Raw genomic sequence first — 19,464 nt, forward strand, 5'->3', positions numbered from 1 at the left:
ACCTGTTCTGTTTATTCCTTCTAGGGCACCTAGCATTGGCCACTGTGGAAGACAGGACACTGGGCTAGATGGCCCTTTGGTCTGACCCAGTGTGGCCGTTCTTATGTTGTGTTCTTATGAACTGGGATGTATGAGCACCCATGGCCCTCCCTGGAGCTGCCCTTCTCCTTCCCCTTCTATGCCCTCATGTTTCACTGACTCCAGGCTTTTTTGTATTCATCATCAGCATCATCGCGAACATGCTGCCCTGACCTCCTGTCCCCCCCAAAGAAACAGTGTCCCCTGTCTTGTGTAAATCCCTGACCCCTCTCCTCTCCTCTCTCGGCACTGACTGCCCCTCTGTGTCCTTGCCTTCAGTCTGTGCTGATGGGACCCTTCCCTCCAGCCCTGGGGGATTCTCCCTTCTCCTTCTTCATCAAGCAGCCCAGGGGACGGGAATCTTAAAAGCATCCGGGTGAACTGGGATCAGAAACCCCCACACACCTTCCATGCGATTGGCACTTGCCCCTCACTGCTCAGGATTGAAACTTGTGCAGGGAGACTGCTGGGCCGCATCCCCGCTGGGCATGAGCAAAGCAGCAGGGCAAAAAGAGAATCTAGAGATGCTGGAGATTGAATCCAGGGCCTTATATGTGCAAAACACATGCAAAACCACTGAGCTACAAACCCAGACCGGCTATAGCTGCTAGGTGTTACACTCAGAGCCGCCCTGTTCCTGGTGTATCCAGTGCCCTATAAGTTTCATGGGAAGCCCATTCCCCTCTCTCAGGGCCAATCATGTTCTCCTGGAGGTTGCTGGTTCATAGGGGTCACTTCACAGCAGGGCCAGATTCTATGTGTGGGGCAGAGAGAGTGCCTGCCCTGGACTCAGGGTGCAGAGATACACTCAGCCTTCTCCCCTGCATTGGGTGGGGAGTGCTGCAATCCCCCGCTGGAAGGTCATGGTGGTGGGGGGCTCAGTGAGCAGCCCAACACCTGACCCTGCTGGCAGAAGTGGTGTGGGGAGCTCCAGGTGTTTCTCGGATCTGCTATTTCCACTTGCCTGTAAAGTCCAGCTTTCCCCAGCACATTCACTGCAGTGCAATTGGGTCACTGTTTCCATGGCTCTACAGCAAAGAATCACTCCCGGTTTCCCTTCTATCTGCAGCACGATCAGCCTGTGTCAGTGGTTAATGAGGTGAATGTAGTTGTAAATGGTTATTCGTTCCCCACCTCGACAATTCACAGGTCCCTTTCCTATGCAAATCCCCAGCACCCCAGTGATCCCGGAAGCAGGGGTTGGGTTTGCCCTGAGATTTTCAGGGTCCTTTTTTCCCTCCACCTGGAGTGAACTCAGCCTGTTCCCCATCCCAGACATTCCATGAAATAACTGTAGCAGCATAAAGAAAGAGGGGAGGGAACATCTCACGGCCAGGGCTGGAGGTGCCCAGGGCCCCCTGCTTGTCCATTGTTTCCATCACAGAAGAGGAAGGTTCCATGGAATTTGACACCCTGCTCTGCACAAGGGACAGAGAAAGATCTTGCTGTTCCTGTGTCTGTGCAAAGAAAATTGTGCTTCTGTATGAAAGAGAGGCAGGAAATGGCCCCAAGGTGGGACAATATCCTCAGGATTAAGAGCAAAGGACTCAGGCTGAGAACTGATTTCACTCCACTCATCTGGGTTTTAACAAATTATCTTCTATGGAGACACTGTGAATTTGTGACATTGATCCAGACTCAGGGCATTCGGGCTGCTTTAACTCATGGTAAAAACATGAATTTGATTCCAAGAAGGGAGAGAGGAGAAGCCTGAAGCTGACTTTAGTCCCAGGCTGGGGTCTCCTGGGTGGGTGGAAACTTCCTTTGCTGCTCCCAGGGGACAGCAGCTACTGGTGACATACCAGGGCTGGGATGAAAGGGGAATGTTTCATGGACTTTATGAGTACAGGGCCCCACTAACTCTGAATCCTCTGCTGTAGTAGGAACTTAGAAAGTCAGACCTTCTTTTTTCCCCCCTTCATAAGAAAGAGCTGGCAATTCAGGTGCTGTAATGATGCTGGTTCTGGTGGGACCCAACTGAGAGTGCCAATTCAGGACAAATTGCTTCAAGGAGGGCAGTTACAGCCCGAGGCTGGGGTTTCTGTGCACACCAAGGCAAACCTAACCAGTCAAACACAGAGGACTTCGGTTTTGCCCCACTGGCTAACCACAAGTCACACAAGCAATTCCCTTAGACACTCCAGTTTCCCAGTATCTCCACCAGTGCCACTCGTTATCGGGACAAATGGTCATGAAAACCAATACCCCAGTAAAAGAAAAAAGGTTCTCTCGATCCCAAAGGGCCAAGCCCCAGACCCAGGTCAATATACAAATCAGATCTTACCCACAAATCGCGCTGTTGCCAATCCTTCAGAATCTAAAATCTAAAGGGTTATTCATAAAAGGAAAAAGATACAGATGAGAGCTAGAATTGGTTAAATGGAATCAATGACACACAGTGATGGCAAAGTTCTTGGTTCAGGCTTGCAGCAGTGATGGAATAAACTGCAGGTTCAAATCCAGTCTCTGGAGAACATCCCCAGCTGGGATGGGTCTTTCAGTCCTTGGGTCAAAGCTTCAGTGCAGCAAAGTCCCTCCAGAGGTAAGAAGCAGGATTGAAGACAAGATGGAGGAGCTGCAGCAGCTTTTTAAAGTCTCTTGCCATGTGGTCTTTCTCTTTGTCCCAAAGACAAGCTGCCCATCACACGGCCTGGAAACACCTCAGAGTTCTGTCCAGAGGCAGGTCCCTGCACACCTTGCTGAGTCCCAAGGCGTGTCTGCCTTCTCTCAATGGGTCAGTTGTGTCGCTGATGGTCCTTAATGGGCCATCAAGCAGGCTAGGCAGAGCTGACACCAACTTGTCTGGGGTGTCACCCAGAAGCATAGCAGAAGTTTGAACTACAGACAGTAGAGAGCCAATATTCATAACTTCAACTACAAAAATGATACATGCATATAGACAGAATAATCATACCCAGAAAAACATAACCTTGTCTTAGACACCTTATTTGACCACCTTTAGACAAGATTTGGTGCCACTACAGGACCTTGGTTGCAAGAGTGTTCTATATGGTCCCAGTTCAAGTCAATAATGTCGCAGGTGCAGAATACCACTTTCTCATTTGGCTGAGTAGCTGGAAACCAGGCATGGACAACTGGTGTCTCCTGAAAGGGGGGGGGGGCACAATGTCAAGGTTCAGCCCCACCCCCTTACGATCAACAGCCGCTCCCAGGTGTGAACAATGCAGGGAGGGGAAGCGGCAAAGGCAGCCCCTCTCCACTTCCCCCTCCAGCAGCTGCTGTGCAGGGAGGGAGCCTGGCAGCACCGCATGATGTAGCAGGGATGCTAACCCAGGTGGGGCTCGTGACCCCACATAGCGCCCTCTGCAAGTGTTGCCTCTGAAATTAGGAGAACTCGTGAGTTCAAGGCACAGCTGCACAGCCAGAAAAAAGCCCAGCACTACACGCCCAGGGTCAAGGGGTGTGCTAAAGCCTGGCATCAAACCAGAAACCTTCAGATCATCCATCTAATGCACTCCCAACTGAGCTACTTTGGCAATGACTGGGCCAACCAGGAAGGCTTAATACACGTCCTGCAGCTCATGCTAGGAAGATGTAAATCTGGATGTCACAATGCAGGAGAGAAGCAGTGGACTTGGTCCGGAGGGGCCGGCTGGGGTTTCCTATATCACGTTCACTCAAGCCAGCACCTGCTCCCTCGAAAGCTGTCACCGGCGCCCCCAGGTCAGCCAGAAAGAAGCAGCTGTTCTCACTGGAACAAGTCCGCCCACGGCTCGCAGGCAACTCCCAAGCCCACCACAGCACAGCATCTTGGCCAGAAAGGAGACTACTCGGACTCACCATTGCTTATTTTCCTTCTACCCAGAACCCAGCTTCTTCCCCGGGGCTGCAAGTAGCCATCTCTGGGAAGCCAAGCAGCGGGCACAGGATTCTACCTCCCAGCAGCCAAGTGCATCTCCCCAGGCTTTGGCAGAATGAACGGTGGCGCTCTACTAACCCCACTTAGCTGCACTGAGGCACTTAGCTTCTGCCCTGCCTTCCTCAGCATGACTTTCCTCTTTCGCCCCATTCCTGCCTCACTTCCTTCTGTGGCAAGTCATGCGAAGGAGGCCAGCCGGAAGAGCCGGCCTCCGTAGGCCAACGTCCAAGGGCAGAGGAGGCCAAGCCACAAGGCTCCAAAAGGTGACTGGCCCAGATCCTCCAGCTTTCCCTGGCTGACGCCAAGACACTTTCTCAGCTCATTTCACCACCCTCTGTCCTGCAGGGGTTGGGGTTATCCCAGGGACAGGCCAGTGGCAGAAGGAGGAATGCCTTGCTGGAGAGCAAGGGGATCTGGGAAAAGTAAACCATCATGTTTCTGCCCAGTTTTGAACCAGGGCCCTTTTGTGTGTTAGGCAAATGTGATAACCACTACACTACAGAAACTCCATCAACCATGCCCCTCAAATTCCATCCACTTTGGTGACACTTGCCCTGACACACACCGATAGGTGAACCGGGAGAAAGTGGTGTCAGCCCTCCGATGGGTCAGCTGGTAGAGCAAAGGACTGTAGCTGGCACTCAGGAAGTCATCCTCACGTCACCCTCGTGACTTCAGCTTGAAGGAGAGCTTCTTTTTCTTCCCCTTGCTGAGAAAGGGTAAGAGAAGAAAGCAAGCTCAGGTGGGCCAACTGGGTGCACAAGCCCATGCTGTCTTTTCCTGCTGCGGAATACCGAAATGAGGGACTCGTGGCGGGTAAAGGCACCGCTCAGCTTTCAGAAAACAGCCCACCTGTGCACAAAAAGAGACCAAACAGCATGCCAAAGCCTGGGATTGAACCAGGAACCTCTAGATCTCCAGTCTAACACACACCTGACTGCATTACTTTAGCAGCTGCTAGGCTTCTGTTTGGCCTGCTGTTTTTCTGTCTGGGATGTTTTTGTCAGCCATGGCACACAAAAAGGACATCATTGAGAGCAGCCCATGAGGGCAAGATGAGCTACAGAGACCTTTGCTTTGTTTCCACATTTATCCGGTGCCTCCTTTCAACACTTGTCAGCAAAAAGACCTGTTCCTTTTGCAAGCATGTGTATGGCTAGTGAAAGGCGGGTTGTTCCGTTAACAAAAAAGATTGACCAAAAGGTGACAAGAGGAGGCACGTTCAGCAAGGCAGCACTGGATGCTGGATCCTGAATTTGCTCTTTATCCAGCAGGTTTATTGGCAAGCTCTGCCACGGTGCCACTCTCTGGGACTTCTCCCGTAACTGCTCCATCTTTCATCAACAATAAAATGAAAGGTGAAGGGACAGTAATTCTCCATTTCCTGCAAGCCCTGCAGAGAACCCTCTAGAAGGGTCTCTGTGCATAGAGATCCCCAGCGAATTGCATGGGCGCGGGACACAGGCTCGCATGTCACAGCAATTGCAGTCGAAGCAACCTCCTTCCCAACACCAATCGCCTTTTCATCAACTCCAGGCTGGTGATTTGATTCTCTCCAACGCTCCTCTGCAAAGAAGCCTTTTCCTTAGCTAGCAATTGCTTGGATTGCCAAGGGAGGTCTCTTCTGTTTCCTAGGAAGACAGAGAAAAACAGATGAAACTGTTGATGAAGTGAGCTGCAGCTCACGAAAGCTTATGCTCAAATAAATTTGTTAGTCTCTAAGGTGCCACAAGTCCTCCTTTTCTTTTAGCAACTTCAGTGCAACTCTGAGTCACGGTAACCTTTCCATCAGCTCCAGACTTATCATTTGCCACTTTCCAAGACTTAGCTGCAAGGAAGGCTCTCTCTGTCTTGAACAAGCATTTACAAGGATTGCGCTGTGAGGTCTTTTCTTTTTATGAGAAGAGATACTGTAACTCATCTTGCATGCACGGCGGTTGAATCTACAAGGCAGAGTACTAAACACAATATTACCACGGCTGGTCACAGGAGGGTCTCTGTGTAACGGGTCCTCAGGGTACAATCCGGAACTGGGGGGCTGCTCGGCCCTCTTAACTCTCCAGCCTGGGCTGCCTCTTACAATGCTGTGCTAGTGACAAGTAGCGAAACCCCTCCAGGTGCTGTGATCACTTGGCCAACAACATGGAGGGACACACTATGGACACACTATGGTCCATGTTAAAGAGCTTTCCCTCAACCCTCCCGCTTCCCTGGTTCTTGTCAGGCAAGCAGCAAAAGGCCAGAAGTCCAAAGCTCAGCCAATGCGATGTTTATTGGGGATAGTTTCCAAGCAAGCATATTTCTAAGCCCTTCACACCAGTCGGGCTTATCTCTATACGCCGATAGTCTGTTCCCCAGTGTTCCCTTCCCAGCTCTCATTCCACAGAGTTTTTGCCCCATGACCCCCTTCCCAGCTCTGATGCTGCAGAGCCTTGCCTGTGTCCCTGTTCCCTATTCCCGCTCCCCCCTCAGCAAGCATGATTCCCATTTCCCTTCCCCCTCCTGATTGACCCCAGTTTATATAATATTATTCTCAGCTATACCTTAACCAATCATTTTACTGAAATTTAACTAACCAATCCTAACATATTGAAACATAATTCTGTAACCAATTGTATCCCACTACCTTAATTAACTTACACCTCGCAAAATTAATTATACAGCAGACAGAAACAATTAGAGAACCAGACAGATTAACAATAGAAAACTGGGGGGCATAAAGATAAAACAATACAGAAATGAGGGTTTCACATCCACAACCACTGATATGTGATTTCTTGCTAGACAGGATGCTATCAAAGTAAATTTTCTTTAACCATCTTAAGATCTGTTTCTTTATCTAGTGGTGATGGGAACTATCAGGACAGGATCGTCTTCCTAACAGCCCAATACCACCTTATTTCAATGAGACTGGTTTGGAATGTGAGGAGGTGACCGGTTGCTTCCTGGCTTATGGCTGCCCCTGCTGCTTAGCCAAAGGCCCTTAGCCTAAGAACAAGGCCTCAGACTACCCGAGTGAGAGAAGGCCCGTACACAGACGGACTGTGATTTTGATTCTTTGTTTTTATACCCCCTGTAACTAGCTAAGTGATAAAAATACACCCCAGTTCTTAAAGTATAGGGAAATTAGCCTTTGCTGACAAGGTTTGTCTCTGTTCATATTTCACCTTCCGTTGTTACGTAGAAGGATCTTCACTACGCTTTCCGAGGTTAATAACTATCTCCTAAATTTTACTTACTCAAATTTAAAAATTGGTGTCACCTGATTTTTGCATCTCCCTGTGGAAAAACAACTGACATGTGTGGCTTTCTACAGGGTGTCATGATGTTAAAGTTGAGGAATTAAATCTCTGAAAGGTGGCTAGATCGTCGGGCTCAACGGGTAGTGATCAATGGCTCCATGTCTAGTTGGCAGCCGGTATCAAGCGGAGTGCCCAAAAAGGTCAGTCCTGGGGCCGGTTTTGTTCAATATCTTCGTTAATGATCTGGAGGATGGTGTGGATTGCACCCTCAGCAAGTTTGCAGATGACACTAAACTGGGAGAAGAGGTAGATACCACTGGAGGGTAGGGATAGGATACAGAGGGCCCTAGACAAATTAGAGGATTGGGCCAAAAGAAATCTGATGAGGTTCAACAAGGACAAGTGCAGAATCCTGCACTTAGGATGGAAGAATCCCATGCACCGCTACAGACTAGGGACCGAATGGCTCGGCAGCAGTTCTGCAGAAAAGGACCTAGCGGTGACAGTAGACGAGAAGCTGGATATGAGTCAACAGTGTGCCCTTGTTGCCAAGAAGGCCAATGGCATTTTGGGGTGTATAAGTAGCGGCATTGCCAGCAGATGGAGGGACGTGATCGTTCCCCTCTATTGGACATTGGTGAGGCCTCATCTGGAGTACTGTGTCCAGTTTTGGGCCCCACACTACAAGAAGGATGTGGAAAAATTGGAAAACATCCAGCAGAGGGCAACAAAAATGATTAGGGGTCTGGACACATGACTTATGAGGAGAGGCTGAGGGAACTGGGATTGTTTAGTCTACGGAAGAGAAGAATGAGGGGGGATTTGATAGCTGCTTTCAACTCCCTGAAAGGGGGTTCCAGAGAGGATGGCTCTAGACTGTTCTCAGTGGTAGCAGATGACAGAACAAGGAGCAATGGTCTCAAGTTGTAGTGGGGGAGGAAATTGTTTCTTTTGTTTTTCAGACACTCTACAAGCAAGATGGCGCCAGCGGGAAAAATAACCCAGAATACCATGGATCTGTGTTTTGTGTTTGTCTGTGGTGTTTGCCTTGTTGCTAGCATTGCTGTGTTTCAATGAACAAAAAACCTCATGACATGGGTGGGGGATGGCTTCAAAAGGCTAATCTGGGACGAGGGGGTGGGAGATGTGTATGGGAATACAAAATCCTCAGCTAGGAGGCCAGCACCTGTGTAATAGCTACCATGGTACCTGGAAATGGAATGGCAACTAAGGTGGTCCCCACAAGCCCTATGGAAATAATGAGAAGGGGAGGAGCTCACTGGGAATCAATGGAGGGGTGTGTAAAATAGTGTAAATCAACAGAAGATGTTTGGATGTGCCCCTCTCCTGTGACTATGGAGGAGCAGGATCAATGGCCTATGCAAGGGGTGGACAATTGGGTGTATTGTGTATAAGGTGTTTTGCTGGGAATGTACATATTACTGGGGGCACAATTACACCAGCCCATAACCAAGCTACACACATCTACATGCTGCTATCTGGACTTCGGTGCACAAATGGATCTGTGAATCTCATTGCTGTGAATAATCAAACCAGGGCCTACTGCCTGATTCCACACCAAGTGGTCAAGCTGGTTTGGACAATATCCCATTTCTCTGTGAACATTCAATGGACTTATGATATGGACAAAAGCAAGCAAAACCTGCAGGGGCAGCTTGTTGCAATTGCCAGCACCTGGACACATAAGATCGTGACCCCATCGAAGGAGGAGAGACATTGTTTTGGGGGTGTCTCGGATGTTGGACCGTACTGCAGTGGTCAGGACTCGGTGTTGCTGTGGATTTTGTATTGTTAACTGTACTTGTGTTACGTTGCATAGGGAGATAACCTATAAGTAATGTAATAAGCCCTCCAAACCCTGCAGTGTACTAGACAACCCGGACCCAACCTTCTCGGGCCCACTCTAATGGGAAGTCTGGAACACTGCTTGGAATAGGTGTGGTGTGCCCGTACGAGAGAAGGTGCAGGGCACTAGACTACACACAGGGCAGTGGGACAAATGGAATAGCGACACCTTCCACCTTGATGCCTGGCCCTATCAGGAAATGTGTTGCCATATGTCCTATGCTTTTCCAGGGATACCTGGGCAGGAGGATCCCAAAAGAAAAAGAAAAAAAAAGGGGGGGGTGGAGTGTTAGGATATAGATATTCAGGCCTGTCTGTAAAGGCCTATACTCTAAGGATTTAGGTGTATTCTTATCACTTGGCTAGTTAGAGGTATAAAAGAAAGAATAAAAATCACAGTCTGCCGGTGTAAGGTCCTTCTCTTACTGTGACAGTCTGAGGCCCTGTTCTTAGGCTAAGATCTTTGGCTAAGCAGCAGAGGCAGCCATAAGCTGGGAAGCGACCGGTCACCTCCTCACATTCCAAACTAGTCACATTGAAATAAGGTGCTATTGGGCTGTTAGGAATACAATCCTGTCCTGATAATGCCTATCACCTCCAGAGAAAGGGAAGTGCCTCGAAGATGTAAAAGGAAACTTGGTTTGATAGCATCCTGTCTGGCAAGAACTCACTTATCAATAGCTGGGATGTGAAATCCTCACTTCTGTGTTTGCTCTATCACTGTAGTCCCCATTTCCCTATTGTTTGTCTGTATCATCGCTGTCTGGTTCTGTGATTGTTCCTGTCTGCTGTATAATTAATTTTGCTGGGTGTAAACTAATTAAGGTGGTGGGATATAATTGGTTACATAATCATGTTACAATATGTTAGGATTGGTTAGTTAAATTTCAGGAAAATGATTGGGTAAGGTATAGCTAAGCAGAACTCAAGTTTTACTATATAGTCTGCAGTCAATCAGGAAGTAAGTGGGTGAGGGGGTGGGTGGGGGAACAGGGAATGGAGGTGGGGAAATTGGAATCATGTTTGGCTAAGGGCAGGAATGGGAACAGGGACACAGGTGTAAGGCTCTGTGGTGTCAGAGCTGGGAAGGGGGACACTAAGGAAGGAAACTGGAATCATGCTTGCTGGAAGTTCACCCCAATAAACATCGAATTGTTTGCACCTTTGGACTTCGGGTATTGTTGCTCTCTGTTCATGCGAGAAGGACCAGGGAAGTAAGTGGGTGAAGGAATAAGCCCCCTAAAAGGGAGCTGCATTCATGTACTGAACAATCACTAGAAAATGAACATAAGAACATCTACACTATGTCAGACCAATGGTCCAGCTCTCCAGTATCCTCTCTTCTGACAGGTTTCAGAGTAACAGCCGTGTTAGTCTGTATTCGCAACAAGGAAAGGAGAACTTGTGGCACCTTAGAGACTAACCAATTTATTTGAGCATAAGCTTTTGTGAGCTACAGTGGCCAATGTCAGGTACTCCTGAGGGAATGAACAGAAGAGATAATCATCAAGTGATCCATCCTAAGGACCTGCATATTTCCCTCACTCATCTTTATTTGACTGCATTTCAGTTGTTGCTGGAAGATGTCAGGGAAATGTCCATGGAAAAGTGTCGTGGATGTGAGATTTGTCTGTGTTTTGTCTCATTGTGAGATGTGTGCGCAATTTGGAGGCACTCTTGCAGCATTTGTGGTGATTGTTTGAGTTAAAACAGAAGTTCTTGGTGCCCTTTGCTTCCCTGTTCTTCAAAGGGAAACCAGCTGATGTAGCAGCTACTGAGAAAGCCTTAGAAAAGGGCCCAAAAGGTAATAGCAGCTGGTTTCTGTAGTGTAGTGGTTATCACATTTGCCTAACACGCAAAAGGTCCCTGGTTCAAAACCAGGCAGAAACAGTGCTGTTTTCTCTCTTGTGGCTCCTTTGGCCTTTTTTCCATCCAACTGCTTTCTCAAATACATCCATAGCTTCTATGCTTTCTTCCTTGATTTTTTTTTCATTTCATTAAACTTTAAGTTCAAAAGGAGAAGTTTAGCTTGCATTTTGAGGGAAGGAACAGACCATCATTTGGGAGATTGCCAGCTACATAAGAAATCTGAACATAGAACAATCCCAACCCTCTGTCCTGCATAGTTCGCTCCCAGCCAGCAGTGTTCCCCTCGCTTTTGTTTCTTTTGAACTAACCACAAACAGCCTTGACTGATGATCACATTTCCCCTCCTATCCTGGCTAGGCAGGGTTGGGGTGTGAGGAATCAGAACATAATAATTGGAACTCTCTAACCCATCCTTTTAACATACAACATCACTTTCTCCTTTCTAAATAATATTTTTCCCATAATATTTTTTAACACTCAACACCTTGTTCATCTTCAAACCATATTAACACAAGCTCTGAGCTACAGATTTCCTTACTGTTCCCTTGATATTTTTAGCACAGTAAATTGACATAAAAGAGGAACAGAAAACAAAACAATTTCCAATATTATAAATTGAGGACAAGTCTTTTTTTTTTTTGTCCCCTCAGGGCAACGGAGAATGGATCAGGTTCCAAAATTAGAGACAGAGGTGCCAGAGAAAGCCTAGTACAGGTGCTAGTGCTTAAGTTTTAATGCTTTCACCACTGTGACCTGGGTTTGATTTCTGGTCAGGAAATGATATTTTTTCAACACATATCTTCACTTGTTGTCTCCTCAATTGATACTTTGTCATGCTCAGATGGGTTTTGAAGACCACGTGAAACTCAAACGGCCTCAGAACAGAGCATAGGGATAGAATCATAGAATATCAGGGTTGGAAGGGACCTCAGGAGGTCATCTAGTCCAACCCCCTGCTCAAAGCAGGACCAATCACCAACTAAATCATCCCAGCCAGGGCTTTGTCAAGCCTGACCTTAAAAATATCGAAGGAAGGAGATTCCACCACCTCCCTAGGTAACGCATTCCAGTGTTTCACCACCCTCCTAGTGAAAAAGTTTTTCCTAATATCCAATGTAAACCTCCCCCACTGCAACTTGAGACCATTACTCCTCGTTCTGTCATCAGCTCCCACTGAGAACAGTCTAGATCCATCCTCTTTGGATCCACCTTTCAGGTAGTTGAAAGCAGCTATCAAATCCCCCCTCATTCTTCTCTTCTGCAGACTAAACAATCCCAGTTCCCTCAGCCTCTCCTCATAAGTCATGTGTTCCAGTCCCCTAATCATTTTTGTTGCCCTCCGCTGGACTCTCTCCAATTTTTCCACATCCTTCTTGTAGTGTGGGGCCCAAAACTGGACACAGTACTCCAGATGAGTCCTCATCAGTGTCGAATAGAGGGGAACGATCACGTCCCTCGATCTGCTGGTAATGCCCCTACATATACAGCCCAAAATGCCATTGGCCTTCTTGGCAACAAGGGCACACTGTAGACTCATATCCAGCTTCTCGTCCACTCCTAGGTCCTTTTCTGCAGAACTGCTGCCGAGCCATTCGGTCCCTAGTCTGTAGCAGTGCATGGGATTCTTCCGTCCTAAGTGCAGGACTCTGCACTTGTCCTTGTTGAACCTCCTCAGATTTCTTTTGGCCCAATCCTCTAATTTGTCTAGGGCCCTCTGTATCCTATCCCTACCTTCCAGTGGTATCTACCTCTCCTCCCAGTTTAGTGTCATCTGCAAACTTGCTGAGGGTGCAATCCACACCATCCTCCAGATCATTAATGAAGATATTGAACAAAACCGGCCCGAGGACTGACCGCATGTTTCCATTGTGGATCTTTCATACAAGTAGAGCTGTGCAAAACATTTATTTCCTTGCTTGCTAGCTAGCCTAACCTCTATAATTATATTATAATAGTTAATAATAATCCAGGTTGACCCAAGATGAAGTTTTTTCAGTCTTCTTGTTGAAACAAAACTAAAAAATAAATAAATCATTTGTGGCCCACCAAAATGTTTCAGTAAATAAAATATTCATCCAAAAACCATTCACCTGGCTCCATAGACTAGTCTTCAGAATTAACCAGCTGGAGAGAAGGATCAGTAGCCTCTTCCATTCCTGAAGTCTAGCTGCTGAAGGGTTCTGAGGATGAAGCAGATTTCATAGCCTTCCACCTGTATGCCACTGGTTGCTGTCAGGTTGCTACTGGTGAAAGGCAACGTGGGTCAGGGGCAGATCTATGTATAGCTCTCTGTTCAATGCAGAGGAGTATTTTTTTTTTTGCATTGCATATAAAAACAAAATAAATTGTGTTGAAAACTGACCCTGGGATCAAGGTGAAACATGGTGATTTTAAATCAAGGACAAAATCTCGACTGAGTTAAACAGAAGGAAGACTTTTTCATCAGGTTCTTTCAAATGCTAAAAGTTGAGATGGTTCTTAGAGCTTCCAGATACATCATCGGCCAGAATTTTCAGAAGATCTCAAACCCAACCCTAAAGCCAGATTTTCAGAAGAACTCAGCTCCCAGTTAGGCACCTAAATTTTTGCCCAGTTTTTCAACTTGGGTCAACCTGAATGTCTATTATTGATATTATAAGATTGGTTAGGCTAGCTAGCAAGGGGGGAAAAATAATTTGCACATGTTTATTTGTGTAAAATGGCATGCAGCCTGGACTTTGAGGTGCACAGTGGACACATGCCCACATTCTGCTATTAGTCGGTGGGAAGCTTTGATTTTCATATGGTCTCCAAAGCCTTTCCCAGCATCATTTAGAAGAAGGGGGAGTCAGGGAAAAATCACACGTTTGTGTGAATTGCAAGTAAGGAATGAACCAAGGTTTTCTGTTGTAAAGTTACTTTCTCTGAGCAAGAGTTGAACCCAGGCTGCTTATCCCACCTAAGAGTTCATGAAAACTGGAGAAAGCAGAGAAGGTTTCTGCTCGTGCATATCTTTTATTCCCCTAATAAGTGAGCAGGGAGACTAACACACCTCAGAAGTCACAGGGCTCTAGGAAACTTGCAACTTTAGGTGAGTGTGATTGTATCTAAAAGCCAGCTGTGCTGTAGAGGGCCTCTAGGTGTTGAAAGAGATGTGCCACCTCGGCCTCCCTGAGCGCTCATAAAACATTTTAGAAAACTAGGGTTGATAGATCAGCTACTTCCATGGTGTCAGGATGTTCGAGTGCTCTAAAACACCAGGTTCAAGGTACTATCTTTTTCTCAACTAGGTGTTCTGGTCTCCATTGGAAGCCTGGGTTAATACCCCACTCCTGAAACGATTTTTTAATTCTACATGGAGGAATGGCCTCATTTCGATCTCTCTTTTAACATCAGAAGAGCGCTTGCTTCGGATTTCTGTTAGAGTAGTGGCAAGAGAAGTTGGAAGGAATTCAAACACCTTCGGAAGCTGCATATTGAGCCTTAGTTGGGTAAATTCCAGTTTATTCCCCAGGAGAAAGTTGGCATTGCTTGAGGGTAGGCAGGTTTGGGTGTTAAACATACAGGTGGAGGAAGAAGGGAGCAGTACAGAAAACACTGATAATACGGAATGTAAGACTCTTAGTCTCACAGTTTGGGCTTGAGTCCCAAGTTGGGTGCCCTCCCTACTCTGGTTTGACTGCTTCCTGAGGGCACAGAATTGACTACATAGGAGCAAAGACAAGGGGCAGCTAAAACCAAGAGCCCTGTTATAGTGTGCCAACGTCCTATGAGGATGTATCAAAACCCTTCTCTCAGAATACTATCAGCTCAACCAGGCTTTTTTCCTGGAAGAGCCTCTAGGTAGGCCGAAGAAGCAGGTGAGAGGATTAAAATGGGGTAAATGAAAGCCGAGGAGGGTTGTTCCCCTTGAGATTTGTTTGTGTTTCTCTTATCATCCTGGTGGAGGAATCAGCTGCATAAATCAATTTTTTCCCAGTGCCGTTGACTGGGTTCAGTTTGTGACATTGAGCACAGGGGTTCCATCAGGAGCTGCTCCTGTTCTCACAGGAGAATGGAAACTGGGCCAATTTCCCCAGTTGGACAGAAAGTAGCTTGAGACAGCCAGAAGAGTTAGTGGCTTGGAGACAGTACCTCTTTAACCCCGGTTCAATTCCAGGTCATGGAACAGAACTCTTCCGCAAAAATATCCAAAAAATGTTGTGTTTCACTTTAATTCATGAGCACAGTTGTGTGGCAATTAATTAAATTTCATTTATTTAAAGTTAGTACATTTAAATTTATTGAATTACTTAGTTTATTTATTAATGTATTTATTAATTAAATTTATTCATTAATTTTTGTATTTATTAAATTTAAATTTGTTTAGATTTATTAAATTAAATTAAATTAAGATCCTAAAGTTTCTATGCTCCGATTTTTTAAGTAGCTGGTAATCTCCCAAATAATGATCTATTCCTTCCCTCAATATGCAGGCTAACCCTCTCCTTTTGACCACCATGCTCCCAGTGGCCCGAGAGAAGCAGAGCTCAGCACTTTGTTGGCTTCCTAAGAGTACAGAGCTGACAAAACGAGAGCTATGCTAGCTGGCAGCTAAAGCCAGGAGACGTGTTATAATGAATCAGCCTCCCATCAGGTAGCACAAACCCCCCTCTCTGGGTTTCTATCCCAGAAATACTGTCAGCTCAATGATTTTTTTCCCCGACGAAGTCTCCAGATTATAAGCAACAGAAGAAGAAGCAGAGAGGACTGCACTGGGGTCAATGAAAGAAGAGGAGAATTGCTCCTCTGGTGATTTCTTTCTTTTGCTTCTGCTGTGATGCTGATGGAGGTACCTGAAGCATAATTTGAATTTGTGACACCATGCGGTCCTTTTTTGGGGCTCAGCTTGTGACACTGAGCACAGAGGTTCCTTCACTCTCTGTTTTTGTCCCGTCAAGGCAATGGAGAGTGGACCAGCATCTGAGATTGGCGAAGTAGGAGCCTGAGAAAAACAAAGATGGCTGTCAGGAAATAAAGAGCCCTACCGGGTGCTTTAAGCGGTGGGCTCTGGTGTTTTAACAGCCATGGCCTGGGTTCAATTCCCCCTGAGAAATAGACGTTTTTCAACAAAAATCTCCATTCATTCCACATTTGAAATTGAAAGGAAAAGAGGGCAAGATGAATTTTTGCCTGCCTTGCTCAGCTTGACTTCCTTCCTCGCCCCATTCCTGCCTTAGTTCCCGGGTTACCTGGTCCCTGAAGGAGACTGGGGCCCAGCAGCATGGGGCTGAAATTGGGCAGCTTGACCCCAGCAGCAAGAGTCCTGCTGTCACTTGCCGCCCCACCCTGTTGTCCCAGCTTCACCTACTGGCTGCCAGGGACTTGTCACCCAGCAGCAAAGCAGAAGGAGGTGGACAGAGCCACCCTCTCCTTGATGCTTGGGCTCATTAAAACATATCTTTAATTGATGATGGCCAATTAGAGACTGACATCACTTGCTATTTTATCACTTGTAAATGCCATTGGCCAGTCCTTGGATGTCTCTAATGCTGCGCTTCAGTTCATGAGGTCAACGATGACCTTCGAGCTAAAGCACTAGGATTAACATTCAAACTCTGCCTCTTAATGTAACACAATTTAATACTGGTCCACCCTGTGTTGGTGGCCGTTCGATTTCTAGATGTTTGTACATTTCAGTTACTGTTAAAATTAAAAAGTTTCTATGATTAGTTGAAACGATTTTTTTTATTTGCTCATATACGGCATGAATAAATACAGATTTACAGATCCTAGCCTGCAAATTTATCATTTTATATGACAGAGAAAATCATGCATCCAAATTGTGCATGAAAATCATGAAATGAGCTACAAATGCAATAAAAAATAAGGTATTCAAAAGTTTAACATATGGGGGGCAGCAAAGAAACTTCTTGCCTGGGGTGCCATTTGGTCTAAAGGAGGCCCTGTCAGGGAAAGCAGGAGTTAGTTTCCCATGTCTATTTTCAGGCTGTAATCTGTGGGCACCCTGCTCTGTGGGAGGGATCCGAGGAGCCCACACTCAGGGCTGGAACAGGTCCCTGATTTAGGGGGTGGCTGCATGGTTTACAGCGCTCTGATGTCTCAGACAATCTGTCTCTCCCAAAGCCTCAGATCTGCGTCCCCAGAAGGCTCCTGCACCGCCTCCTCTCCTTTCACATTCTGTAGAAAGGAGCTGCATCAAGGGTTAGGGATGAGCCATAGGGCACTAGCTGGGTGGCAGAGGCTTCAGGAGCCCAGAGTGTTTGCCCGTCTGGAGCATTTTGGCTGAGAGCTCAGGGACACACAGTGAGGCAGAATCCCAGGCATCTATATGAAAGGAGCATAAGGACATAAGAATGGCCATACTGGTTCAGACCAAAGGTCCCGTGACGGGGTGGGTCACAGAGACCCCCTTGGGCTTCCATCTGATGTGCTGGGACTACTTCTGAGCTCATTTTTCCTGCCATCTTGGGACTTCAGTACCCTGCCTTGTTGAGCCAGACACGCTAGCCTGCTACAAACACAGGCCCAGGTCTAAACCAAGTCCCCCAAAAGCTGCAAGCTTAACTGTAAACAGCTTAAGAAGCACTCCTGTCTCCAATACCCAGTTCCCAATGGGGTTCAAACTCCAGATAAATCCCTTTTACTCTGTATAAAGCTTAGACAGGGTAAACTCATCAATTGTTCATTCTCTATAACACTGATAGAGAGATATGCACAGCTGTTTGCTCCCCCAGGTATTAATTGCTTGCTCTGGGTTAATTAATAAGTAAAAAGTAATTTTATTCAATATATAAAAAGTAAGATTTAAATGGTTCCAAGTAATAACAGACAGAACAAAGTAAATTACCAAGCAAAATAAAACAAAAACACACCCTTTAAGTACCGAGAACTGGGGGTTGGGCACAGTGGGCTTTGAAGCCTTTTACAGCTCTACTATTGTGTTTTTCAATTTTCAGCAGGTGGCTGAGCTGGAGGGCAGGGCAGGCCTGAGGGGAATGGCAGGGCAACCACAAAGAACACAACCAACTCTTCAGATCATGGGACACACTGCGTCTACTCAGTGCCATAGCATTGTATCCCCTTTGGCAGAGCCACTGTGAGGAGCATCTTCAGCGATGAAGGCAGTTCCCCACAGTACTGGCTAACCAGGTTTCTGTGGCCCTTAAACGACTGGCCATGGTGGAAAAACACCGTGAGCCAGCAGCAGAATGGAGGTGGGACTGTGGGACCTGGATGGGCCTTGATTCTGTCCTGATGGTCTCTGTTTGAGGGAAGGGAAACGGTTTTACTGTGGCAAGTAGGAGCAGTTGTGTTTCATTTTCAGGCATTGGTATCAGTTCCTGTAGGTTTCTTGTAAGCTCATAGGGACGTTAGCAGGTGCTCTCAATGCAGGATTGGCCCAGACACCATAATGTGATGGGGATTGCATTTTCCTTTTTTTTTGTTCTTCCAATGGCATTTCTGTCTGTGATTTCGTTTTGCTTTGTATGACCGTGTTTTCTCCTGGATCCGATATTTAACTGAAAGAAGAAGAAGGTCTCAGGGCACTGGATGGAAGAGGAGGCTGGGGCTAGGGCTGCTAAGAGAGTGAGAGTAGCAAGTTTTCTGTATTGTTTCCTGCCTTCTTTTTCTTGACTAGTTTCTCTTCTGCACCAAACTTGCCCTTTTCCTATGTGAGCCTGGTTAGCTCTGTTGGTAGCACATCAACCTTTAAATGTAAAGGACCAGAGTTCAAGCCCCTGATCAGGTAGAGAAGGGATCCTTTCCCCCAGTAGTATCCCTCAAGGGGCATCTCTTCAGTACCCTCCTTTGTGTTACTTTTTTTTTCTTCTTTTCAGGACTTGGCCTTTCCTAGGAAGGGCCATTTACTGCCAGGGGCTGAAGGGGCAACTTCCCCACACGCCCACTGGCCTCACAGTCTGGAGGAAGAAAGGTCTATGGGTCTACAGCAAACCACTGCATGCCGACCTGTTGAGCAAATACAGGGCTGGCCAGAGAGGCCATTGAGGCCTTGAGCGAGGAAGGGAAAAAGCGAGTCCACCCAGGCCCTTCAACACCGGAAATCAGCAGAACACGAGTTGTTCCCTGCTTGTCCCATGGAGTAAGGGCCAGCACTCAGGGCTTTAAATTCTGCAATCCAAGTTCAAGTCTTGGTGGGACCTTGGAATAGCTCTTTCAGCACCTAATGCTACTGGGTGTCCCAAGGCTTTGTCTTGCTCTCTCAAATCACATGGGAGCCTGTCCTTTGCCCTCTAGCTTTTGTGACTTGAACGCATGAGGGGACATTTGATGCAGAAGGCTGGCCGTGCCTGGAGCCCTGAAGGTAGGGATGCGAGCTCCATTTCCTCTGAGTCCTGAACCTGGGCTGCAGCCTGGCCTAGGAGGCAGCCCTATTGATTGACCTACTGGCCTCAAGTCACTTGGGCGGCATTGGTGTTCCCCAGGAATGCTGAAGGGCTGGCCTCAGGGAGGGAGGCTTAATACTCCTCCCTGTCAGTCAGGGCGGAAGAGGAGGGCTGCAAGAGTGGGCAGGCTGATGAGCTGGGC

The 19,464-nt window shown here is 47.1% G+C and overlaps 2 non-coding genes across 2 annotated transcripts; one reads left to right on the forward strand and one right to left on the reverse strand.

Annotated features, from left to right (window-relative positions):
* Positions 1 to 4,391: 4,391 nt before the first annotated feature.
* TRNAV-AAC (transfer RNA valine (anticodon AAC)) lies at positions 4,392 to 4,464 on the reverse strand. The gene has a single exon. It is a non-coding gene; the product is annotated as a tRNA-Val (tRNA).
* A 6,419-nt stretch (positions 4,465 to 10,883) lies between these two features.
* On the forward strand, positions 10,884 to 10,956 carry TRNAV-AAC (transfer RNA valine (anticodon AAC)). The gene has a single exon. It is a non-coding gene; the product is annotated as a tRNA-Val (tRNA).
* The last annotated feature ends 8,508 nt before the right edge of the window (positions 10,957 to 19,464 follow it).

Source organism: Natator depressus, chromosome 28, assembly GCF_965152275.1.
Source record: "Natator depressus isolate rNatDep1 chromosome 28, rNatDep2.hap1, whole genome shotgun sequence".
Taxonomy (NCBI): domain Eukaryota; kingdom Metazoa; phylum Chordata; order Testudines; family Cheloniidae; genus Natator; species Natator depressus.